The sequence below is a fragment of the Eschscholzia californica genome, unplaced genomic scaffold, assembly GCF_041429995.1.
Source record: "Eschscholzia californica isolate CP2 unplaced genomic scaffold, dmEscCali1.0.p SCAF_2, whole genome shotgun sequence".
Classification (NCBI taxonomy): domain Eukaryota; kingdom Viridiplantae; phylum Streptophyta; class Magnoliopsida; order Ranunculales; family Papaveraceae; genus Eschscholzia; species Eschscholzia californica.
The window spans coordinates 46,305,774-46,317,885 of NW_028238309.1; the positions used below are offsets into that span (position 1 = coordinate 46,305,774).

Below are 12,112 nucleotides of genomic sequence, written 5' to 3' on the forward strand. Positions count from 1 at the left end.
GATTATTGCATAATTAGTTAGAAGTCGGTAATCTTCAACAATGGTTAGTATAAGATTTAGTTGGTAGGGTGTTAGTTTCTTTGAAGAAGAAATGGTAAGGTGCTTAATAGTAGCTAACTTCACAACATTAACCAAGCTAAGGCCTTCTTCACTTGAGGTTCTCTACCATATGTTCTAAGGATTTAGAGCACATGATAAATCATAAATTCTTTCTAATTTTAGCAAGTCACACTTGAACTCTTCTCTCTGATTGTACCAGTTTCCAAATTTCAGACGTTTTTTTTAATAAACGTGTTGTTCAATCATGGGTCTTCGGTCTTCCACTCCTTATTGCTAAGTGTGGGAATCAAATATGTTTTGGAGTTGTATTATATGTGAATCCACTCAATATGTACAATTTACATTTTCATCATTTTCCTCCCACAAAACAACCATAGCAGTGACACAAGTACTCAAATTGTTTTATGATTAAATCCTCCAAACTTTCCTTTAACAAGTCATAATTAGGGTCTTAGTGACTAATTGATTTTGTTGGATCTCCCATTATGATTTTCAAAACATCAATATTTAACTAGAATGATTCACTCAAGCTGCCAAATACAACAAACAATGAATTTTTTTTACTTCACTAGGCATCAACATCGGTTGAAATTTCAGAGATGTAAATGATACTGCTATAATTTGAAATGAAAGCATCAAATAGACCAAAAAACGAAGCGAATAAGACGTAACTAGGTAGCAAGTTGTGAACGGTACCATTTGGTCAACTTAATTCGATAATAGATGTTTGTTGGCATTCTAGCTTTCCTTCGCTTTTCAGGGCATACCGGAAAGAAAATTCAAAACAATACCTCTTGATCGTGAATATCTAGAACATGACAGACCTATGTATAATTCTAGGAGCAAACAGGGTTGGGTCAGTTAAAGAATTAACAGCACTTTCACCTTGAGTATGCTAACTTCCTTCACTTCTGGCAAGCTATGAGAAAACATTTTTATTGAACATTCCAAACTGTTCATCGTGGAACTATAATATCTACTTGATCAACATGATCCACTAAGTGCCTGATCTCGCACTTCTCGCCTATCTGGTTATACCTCTCCCATTGCTGAGCGATCATCACCATATTTGGCCGAACATTTCTTAAACCTAAACTGTTTCTCCGGATTTCTCTAATAAAACCACTTATTCTTAAGATTCGAACATGTTACTAATAATGCAAGTACAAGCATAGCTTGAAATATCATAGTTCACACAAAAAGTCAAGATCTCTTGTCCGACCCGAAATTTATCAAGCTTAATTCCTAGAGCTATACCTATGAGTGTCCTTTTAATGTTTCACATATTATTTCCCACAAGTGATTAATCTAAAATGAAAAAGAAACAATTGGCTACACCGCTACACGAGATTATGATCATGCTTAAATGAGACCAATATGGTAATATAGCAATTCATTTCTAAACACTATATTTCTATCTTTAATGTTCTCGAACTATTCATTGAAACAAGTAAACAAACTAAAACTTTAAGAAGTGTCCAACTACCAAGCAAATGCTAAAAGAACAAGTGATACTAAAACATATTTCCAAAAAAAGGAGAAGCAAAACTTACTTGATACCCACGAATGAGAACAACATTGAAATGACAAGCAGCAATTTCACAACCCAAACCAAGCACCCGAAGAAGGTTCGATCTTATTATGGAGAAGGCGTTGAAAGTGGAAGCAGCCATGAATCCTCTTACATAGAACATTACAGACGTAAGAATGAAACCAATTGGAGTGACGAATTTCTTCACAACTCAAACTCCTCTTCCTGAAGAATTTGTTCGGCAGCTTCTTCATCTTCCTCATCAACGACAAAATATTCATTCTTCTCAATTGGCCGAAACATATAAAACATTACCAAGTAGAAAGCAAGACTAACAATTTCCTCAGCTGCATTACTAACCCATCGATATTTGTAAACGGAAATCGTCTTCAAAGCAAACACCACAATTCTTGTAAAATATAGATACCCAATCACAACGATATAAAACTGCCTGAAAAGTGTTAACTTTGCCAAATTTCGAGCAGCTTTTCCATCTGTTTTCGATGTTTCCTTCAATGATCTAATTGACCAAAGAATGGGGAATATAATCGCACAACAACAAACGATATCGACTAATAAAAACACTTGATTCCAAGTTACCCAATCTTTAATAAAAGGACCAGTTTCACCAATGACAACAGAAGCCAAATTAGCAAGAACTTGAAGAGGAATCACAATCATTAAAACCTTCTTTTCTCTTTCTTGTAGAAATGGTTTTAAGAATGACCAACCAGTACCAATTAGAACAATTACAGTGAAAAGTAATGTAACCCTAATAAATTGAAAAATGTAGAACAAAACATCCCATCCATGAGGTGTACCAGTAATTTTAACATAATGTTTATCTTCAGCAGCAGAAATCAAATTCAAAGCTTTCATCAAGATTAATCCACCCATAAGAAGATGAATTCTATGAACAGAATGTTTATTTGTGATGCAAATATAGATCCAAAACCCTAGAAATACAAAATAAGCTAAAGAGAACAAGAAGAAAAGGGTAGGAAGTTGAGTTTGACCTGAAGGAAGATAATCTTTCACACCAGAATCAACATTATAGATCTCAGTTCGTACGTTCATGTTGACTTGACAATCTGGTACGCAATTAGAGAAGAAGAGACTATATTCATTAGGAACAGTAACAGGATACGATTGATTAAAGAAATTCTTCTCTGGAGGAACTAATTCTTTAAAAGTGAAGAGTGATTGAATATAATGACTATCTAGAACACAAAAATTAGGGTTTTGTTCGCTTTCAATGATGACTTGAATTAGGGCTTCTTCAGAGAGAAGGAAGAAGCCAAGACGTGATGGATCTGGTTGAGAAACGGTAGATGAGTATGAAACATCGGTGATTTTAACAGATACTTGACCTGTATGTGTGAATCCAAATCTTTCAAATAGAATCATTGGACGTGAATCGGCAATAATTTGTTCTTTTTTAATCTCTGATGAAGAAAAAGGGATTATTAGAGAGATGATTGAAAGGAAGAAGAATAGGTTGAGGGAGATCTTTTCCATTTTGAGTGAAATTCTGCGAAATTGAGATTTTCGCTCACTTTCTCTCTCTAGGTTTCAACTTTCTTTGATGTTCTTCGTGGTTTATTAATGGCGGGTTTTTTCCTCGTTTACTTTGTAAGAGAGGAGAAGAAGAAAAATACGATTTTTTATTGTATTTTCTGGAGAGACACTTGCTTGGGTAGTTGTTTATTCTCTACGACGGAAGTAACTTAGAGATCTGACACTGGTAATCGTAATCTTTAATCTTGTGGTTTAAACGGTTTCAGATGTAACATTTAAACGATCATGGTCTATATGTATATTGTTGCCACATTTATTCGTCCTAGGTGCTTTGGAGAAACAAGAATAGTTTAGGGGGAAAAGGTAGAAACTCCAAAAAACATGAATCGAACACACATTAAAAATCAGCGGCAGAAAGTCGTTGGTCGGAGTTGGACGACGACTTCTTTGTCTCTCACTCTCTCATTTTATTTTTTCTATCTCTCTCTCACTCTCCCTCCATTATCTTTCTTTCTTCTTGTTACTCTCCTCCCTCTTTCTAACTCCGACGAAGGGGAGGAACTCCTTCGTCGAATTTCTGTTTCGTACGAAAAACATACAACCAAACGAGACCTGGTCTCGTCTATAAACCAAGGTTCCGGCGAAGGAGATCCTAGCCTTCGCCGGAAATATATAGAGAGAGGGATAAAGGGAAGATGAGAGCAATAGGTGTTACCGAAAATGGTAAAAGTGTCGTCGGAATTTGTTGTGGAGGTCGCCAGAATTCGTGATGGAAGTGGGAGAGGAAGAAGCTGAAAATATTGAGTGTTTGGAGGAAACAAAAACGGAAAGTAAATCTTCTAGTGGTATTTATTACAAGTCTTTTGTTCATGTCTTGACCTCATTTTCTGAAGAAATTTTTATTACTCCTTCCGTCTCAAATTAAGAGTCCGATATTGGTAATCCAACTTATTTTCATATTTTTTCTTCTTCCAGGATTACCCTTATTTATTTGACAACTTTTCTTGAAGTAATTCAAAGATTATAATTTTCATTCTTTGAATGTTAAAAAAAATATATTTTCTCTCTAAAAAATAATTATTTTATTAAAAAAAATCTCTCTCTAGATTTGATGAACTAGATCAAGAGAGAGAGAGAGGAGAGTTTTTACAATTTTTTTTTAATGTTTGAAGGTCGTCGGCCGACGACCTTCGCCGGTGAAGATGATGAGGTGGCGAGAAGATGAGGTGGCAGAGAGAGGAGAAGAGAGAGATGACGACTAGTTAACTGTGTTATAACGGAATCTGAAAAAATGGGTCATCTAGGTATTTTTGATAAAGTAGGGGGCTAGGAATGAAGCTGGTCACAAAGTTGGGGGTTATTTGGGAAATAACCGTTAAAAGATTACAAAGAAAAACCAACTTTTGTATTGGAAAATGTCAAATATCTTAATTAGCTTAATTAATGCATCATATAGTATTAAAAATATCAAAGAAAGGGTATTCATGGAAAAGTAAGTGATTTTATATGATACTAGGAATGAGACTCTTAATTTGGGACGGAGAGAGTATTAATTCCCAATTTGGATATTTCAACAAAACTCAGGCTTTGAGGTTTATAAATCTATTTTCTTTTGGCTTTTGAATATGGTTAATTTCGTTTTGGCCTCCAATTTGTGACCAACGGATCGATTTGCCCCTCAATTTTGTATGTGAGTTTGATTGGCCCCCAAATTTTATCAAGTCCTCCTGTTCTATCGTAATAGCATTTTTGTAATTATATTTTTTTGTCCAACTCACTTCTATTTCATCCTTCTTTTTTCCTTCACTTCACCCTCTTCGACCTAAGAAGGTTGTCGACGTTCGACTTTCTTCCTACGACCATCCATTTTTTTTCTCAACTCCTCCACCACCTTTGCTACCACCTTTCGCACCTTCTTTCTCTCTATATTCTCTTTATCCCTCTCTCACTTCTTCTTCCACCACCTCCATTTCACTCACATTACATGTGTTTATCATTTGGGAAAATGTATTGTCGTTGTCCACAATTGATCTATTCAAAGGATAATGATAGAATGTGGTAGCTCAACTAAGGTCATGACTAAAGAGTGCTTCGACAAGTTCCAAATTGAAGTTAAGTTTTTGAAACGATACACCTCATTTCAGCTTTGACGAGGCAACGATCAAATCTGAGCGGAAGCCTTAATATAACTCTCAGTATTAATAGGATATGATGACTACAAAAGAAAAGTAATGTTGGAGATCGTCGTAGTGAACATACCTCTAGCAAACAATGTCGCACTATGACGACGATTTTTTAGGTTTCAGGAGGAGTAATTTTGATACCCACCTAATGTTAAAATATCCAATCCTTGACACTAGCTTGTTCGGAACAATCAGAGCAGATCAACAAACAACCAGGGAATACTAAGTGTCGCCGAGCTCAATGTAGGAGATCTCCATCCTCGTTAGGAATTCAGTAAAAGTTTGTATCGTCAAAGCTAAGTAGAACCCATCCATAAAATAAATAGTAAAGGATTGCGAGGTAGACACGAAGCTCGAAAAATCGAAAATCGAGACTAGTCGGTAGACCCGGGCCTAGCTACTAGTCGGGACTACAACGGGACCAGTCGGATTTAATCGGTTAACTTAATATATATATATATATAATTACATATAAAATTATATGATATTATACATACATATAAAGAGACTTCTACATGTGTAATATTGTAATGTAAATACAGAAAATAAAGAGAGTATTTGTTTACCTTCACTATAGTTTGAAGTTCCCGCAAAATTCCCGACTGGTAGAAATGTTTGTTCCTGAAAAACTCAAACATATACAAACATAATTCTCGACGAAAGTAATTTAAAGCGAAATACTAATATGATAGTCAGAAATCAAATTTCAAATAAACCTAATAAAAGTAGTTCATATTCATAGTCATACAATCCATAGTTAGAATTCATCATAATGCCGAATGAAAATGAAAGCAAAAGAAAACGACGCTAAATAACTCAATCTAAAGTTGCAAAGTGCGACCCATCCACTTCAATATCAGCATCGCTATCTTCATCAACAAGTTCCATCGGAGCATGTGATGTAGGAGTAGTTGAAGAACTAGAAGCCATTTGACTTCTCGTTCTTCGTCGCTCAATACTCGTAACTCCTTGCACCTCCCGAACATCTTCCCATCTAACATCATCACCCCTATTGACGACATCTTGTAGGTCTTCATCAGTTGGAATAATCCATTCATCATTTTTTTCTACCTCCCTCAAAATAATTGGATCAATTGAATCATTTTTTGTCGGTCCACACACATTGTTTCTAGCTATATTTCGAATCTTCAACTTCATATTGTATTGGATGTAGACAACATCATTCAATTTACTTTGCATCAAGCAATTCCTCTTCTTTGAATGCACCTGAAAAAAATAAAAGACACAAGTATAAAAGAAGTATTTAACTTATTACTTAATAGGTAAAAATAAGATGGATTAAAGTGTAACTACATGTCTGACTTAAAACTCTTTTAGCAAATGCTTGAAGGTAAGGTAGTCCATTTCCATATTGTGTCCACCATTTATCTACATTCCGTAACAAAAGAAAACAACCATAAGATCGCCACAAAAGTGAATAAATGTAACATTTTAAAATAACTTACGCGGTAAATATTTGTTGATTCCTTCCTCGAAACCCATGTCCCAACGGTCCAGTTGCACTCCTATAGTGAAACATCTCATTATTCATTTCCTCTAAAGCATGCTCATCAGACACCAATTTACTCATTGCAAGAAAAACATGATTCGTAACCGCATCAGTCTCAACCACTTCCCAATCTATTCTGTAGTAAATCGAGGGATTCAAATAATAACCAGCTGCATGTAAAGGATGATGAAATTGATCCGTCCATCGGTTATCAATAATTTCCCAAACTTTGGCTCGTGTCATGTTGTCACTGCCAATTTTTTTTTAATTTGGTCTTATGCTATAACCATTGCTTCATATATGTATCCCATACTTGGTTTCTCTTAAGTGTCCACCAATCTTACCACATCAACTAGTGGTGCCAACACTTGACACGCGAAGTGCACATTATCCCAAAAGCTATTTTTAGCCGCTATCCTTGCACATCTATTACCATCAACCTTTTTAGCAAAATCGGATTGTGTCCATTGATCTGACATAAACAACATTTGTAAATGACCCCTGTTTTTATGAATACTCTTGATTGTGTAGAAAGCAGTAGCAAATCTAGTCACGCAAGATCGGTGCAACTCTTTCCCACCAGTAAACCTCCTCATCAAGTTTAAAACTCTACCATGGTTATAGATGTACGTTGTAACGGCTTTAGACTCACTTAAAGCACTCTTGATTTTCGACAATTTATCACTAATATCTTGCAACATTAAGTTGACACAATGTGCCGCACAAGGAGTCCAAAACATATTAGGATGTTGTTCTAAGATCTTGCCTGCAACCTTAAAATTTGAACTGTTGTTGGTAATAAACTACATAACAAAAAAAAAGTAATTAGTTTATTAATTGATGTAAGGAGAATGCAAAAATAAATGAAAATTAACATATATACCTGAACAACATTCTCCTCGCCTACATCTTCAATAACTTCATTGATCATGCCTACAATGAGATTTGCATCCTTAATGTATTCAGATGCATCGATAGACTTTAGAAAAACTGTTCCTTGCTCACAACTAACTAAGGAGTTAATCAAACATCTTCCTTTTCCATCAGCCCAAAAATCAGACATTATAGAACATCCATAAGACTTTCAGTGTGGTCGAAAGGATTCAATGAAGTCATCTGTTTCCTTCAAAATCTCCTTAAACAAGGTTGTTCTCACATGGTAGGGAGATGGTTCTGGCAACCCTCTTCCATACTCACCAACAGAATTTAAAAATCTTTGGAAACTCACCTTCACAAGCATTGAAAGGTAATCCTTTCTCGATTACCCAACGAGCATAATCCTTCCAAGCTCGGTGCTTTAATCCAATTTTAATCAGATTATTCTGCTCCAACGTACTTTGCTTCATTTTTTTGTAGTGCGGACTAAAGACAGTATCCAAAAGACCTCTAACATTACTTGATCGCTTCACACTTCTTCCACTAGAACCACCAACTACCTCAGGTTGCTTAGATTTAGTTCTTTCATCTTCAATCTCTTGACACTCAATGTCTTCTTCTTCAATATCGCCACTTACCAAAAGATCACGATCTTGAATTATACTACTAACTCTAGACTTCTCCAATCTTTTCTTTGTTACCTCAGTCATGACTTTTTGAAATGCTTTCTTTATCTCTTCAGTAACCTTGCCACATCCCTTCACATTCCCTTTTCTATGAGCAAGATGCTCTTTCAATCTATAAACGCCTCCGGACATCTTCTTGTTACATAGTTTGCACCAAACTAAATTCAAATTATTAGCATCCCGACATTCTCCCCATTCCCATGCCATATCTCCCGATTTCCTTACCAATGCAGGAGCACTCGAAGCACCAGAACCAATAGAATCCATCGATGAAAACTAAGAAAAATACATAAATAACAAAAAGAAACAAAGAGAGCAAAAGCAGTCCATAAACCTATTTTATATCAACTATAAACATTGTATATACATTAGAAATACAAAACAATAAAGAATATCAACCAATTATAGAAGTTAGAGAATAAAATTAGTCCATAAACTTATATTATATCAATTAGACATGGTTTATACATAAGAAATACAAACCTACAAAGAAAATCAACTAATTATAGAAGTTAGAGTCTTAGAGAACAAAAAATCACAATTATAGAAGTTAGAGAGCAAAATTAGTTCATAAACCATAAACCTTATAAAGAATATCAACTAACTATAGAAGTTAGAGAGTAAAATCAACTCATAAGCATATATTATATCAAATATAGAAGTTAGAGAACAAAATTAGTCCATAAACCCTAAACCCTATAAAGAATATCAACTAACTATAAAAGTTAGAGAGCAAAATCAACCCATAAACCTATATTATATCATTTATAAACATGATTCAACCATTAGATACACAACACAGCTAATTATATATGTTAGAGAGCAAAAAAATAGAGAACTAAAGATGAAAAACAAGTATTAAGTTGTTTAGAGAGAGAAAAAGAAGAAAAATTACTTCTAGAGAGAGAAACTTACTTGGATGGATTGAATGGAGGTTGTGGAGCTTCAAATCTTTGTAGAAGTTCAAAGATTTAGCAAGAAGTAGTAGAGAGAGAGGGGAGGGGGGGGGGGGGCGGCTGGATTTGGTAACAAATTAAAACCCTAAGTTTTTAACTTGGGTTTTAAAAAAAAAATGTACCTGCTGTTTTGGCCTAGTTAGTCGGCGCCTAGCCGAGTTAGTCGGCTCCTAGCTGACTCGACCCTAGTCGACTTCCAAGCGCCGGCTAACTCGGCTGCTGAAATCGACTAGGACTCCGAGGCCTAGTCGATCGACAGCTTGCCGAGTAGCATGTACGCGGCGCGTAGCCGGCGACTAGGCGCCGCTTTTTAAAGCATAGGGTAGACAAAGATATGACATAGTCCAATCACGCATCGACAAACGTCGAAATAGGAGAAAAAAACAAGCAGACTGTCGCGGAAGATATGACGGCTCCAGTATAGATCGGGATCTTGAAAGCAAAGATCACTTACGTGGCAGTGAGCTGGCGGAAGCATGGCCACAAGTATTAACAAAGTCTTTAAGGACTTACAAGCACATCCACCTCCAACATTGACGAAGTACCAGGTATAGGTACCTTTGTGATTTCTCATGGATTAAATTTGAAGTCGGAGCATCAACATATGAATCAAAAGAAGAACACCCCCAGGCATACACAACCATACAAGTAGGCAAACTCCCCGCCTATGCATGTTTAAAGAAACACACTATCTGAAATGATTGAGAAACCTAGTACAAGTTCCAAATTAGAACAATACGTGGAGAATATGTGTCGATTACACACTTCTGAATCTATCTTTCCTCAAGGATAACTTTCCTATATCATCAATTGATAAGGTGGTAGATTCAACAGTATGATGCTCAGTTTTATGGATGCCTTTGGCGGGTATCATTAGATAGCCATGTATTTAGTAGTCCAGGAACACACAACCTTCCCGACAGACAGAGGCCAATAGTATTGTTATCAGCAAACGTCATTCAGTATAAAGAATGTCGGCGTGTCGTTTACCACAGACTATTCAAAATGATCTTTCAAGAATTCATTTTAACCAAAAAAATAAAAGAAGATGATATACAGTCAAGAGCAAGGTCGAGGCAAAGCTCATCCTCAAACTAAGACTCCAAGTGTACAACATACAGCTGAACCTAGACAAGTGTGACGTTGAAGTAATTACTGAATTGGAAGTTCGACTAAGGATTATTCGAACCCGAACTGATAAAATCGTTCCAGTCAAAATGCATAGTCATTACTCATTAGCACACATTTCATGTTTAAACTCGACATTAAATGTAAAGAAAACCTATAAATATCAATATACTACGAAACACATGTGTGCCACATTAGACTTTGCTTTGGATAATCTATATAATAAAATAGGTGGATGGGTGCTGACTGGGACAAACCTCTGGATAAATCCAGCCGTCCGTCCCACGTGAGCATTGCCATCCACCGATGGATTAACCTTGGTAATGAAATTTCATCATTGGGTCCTCTTTAGTGGGAGGGCGCCTATAGCCCTCCTATCCCTTCTCAACAAACACACCTTCTCGGTTCACAATGATCAGACACATCTTCTCTGTTCATCTCTCTCTCTCACACTTCCTTTCTTCTAGTCTTTCTTTGGTGCTCATCAAGGTCAACATAAAGCTTCCTTTCTTCAAGTCTTCCTCGTGGTGCTCATTAAGGTCAACATAAATTGGCCATACACTTCAGACATCGATACCTTTCTTCTTCTTCTTCCCTTCTCGTTGTTTATGGTAGTTTTCTTTTACATTTAGGGTTGGCTGCAATTATCATTATTCTCTATTTTTTCGGCTTCTTTGTAGTCTCGATAGTTCGGTTGGCTTCTAGAAGGTATACCATATTCCAATTTCATTTTTTTAGTTAAAGAGTTTCATTTTTTGTCCACTAATCTTTGATCTAATATTTTCTTAGAAAGTGTTTAATTAAATATTAAGGTGAAGTTGAAGTTATCTCACGTTGAGAGTTGCTTCCTGTTTTTTTTTTTGTTGCTTGGGAAGTGTTCGAATTAATGTCAAGGTGAAAAAAGATTTGGTCACTCATCTTTGATCTAATATTTTCTTGGAAAGTGTTTGATTGAATATTAAAGTTAAGGTGAAATTATCTTATGTTGGAATTTGCAAGTTTCTTCCTGGTTTTTGTTATTGTTGCTCGGAAAGTATGAAAGCATTTGAGTTCTATCTCGACTGCATCATTGTTCTTCATGTGTCTGGATAAAGGTCAATACCAATATGAAAAACAAAATAACCCCTTAAGATATGATGTATAAAGGTCTATTAGAGTTCATTAAATCAAGTTTTCATTTTTATATTTTGTTGATAGTGATATGTTTCAGATTGGGAAATGCCAGTAACCCAGATAGTTGGTATGATTAGACTCTCAAAGTTCTCCTCTTGGAATTGATAAACAAGTAATTGTTATCAATGATCAGTTTCCTGGTCCTCTAATTAACGGAGTTATGAACAATAAATATTTATGTTAATGTTCCTAACAATCTCCCAGAATCCTTACTCTTCTTTCCTCTAATTGGTCTGATATCAATAAAGGGAGATGACATATACAAGTTTTTGTCCTACAAGAATGGTGGGAGAGGTTGTTGTTGATAACGTTTGGGCCGATGAATGTAGAATCAATTACTGCAAATATTTTGGATTATAGATTTCTCTAACTCTATCATGGTTGATTTAATTATGGTCATTGTCGTCTGGTCGTGTTAGTGTCGCGCATGCAGTTGTCTGGGCTACTACAGTTAGACTAGCAGGCACACCTATATTGGCATGCGAGGTGTC

The 12,112-nt window shown here is 35.8% G+C and overlaps 1 long non-coding RNA gene and 1 pseudogene across 2 annotated transcripts; one reads left to right on the forward strand and one right to left on the reverse strand.

Moving 5' to 3' along the window:
- Positions 1-1,438: 1,438 nt before the first annotated feature.
- On the reverse strand, positions 1,439-3,373 carry LOC147558385 (protein CANDIDATE G PROTEIN-COUPLED RECEPTOR 7 pseudogene; annotated as a pseudogene). Its single transcript, XR_015234368.1, has one exon. The product of XR_015234368.1 is annotated as a protein CANDIDATE G PROTEIN-COUPLED RECEPTOR 7 pseudogene (transcript).
- Positions 3,374-10,887: 7,514 nt separating this feature from the next.
- LOC147558386 (uncharacterized) lies at positions 10,888-12,108 on the forward strand. The gene is made up of 3 exons (XR_015234370.1): positions 10,888-10,987; positions 11,081-11,156; positions 12,041-12,108. It is a non-coding gene; the product is annotated as an uncharacterized LOC147558386 (long non-coding RNA).
- The last annotated feature ends 4 nt before the right edge of the window (positions 12,109-12,112 follow it).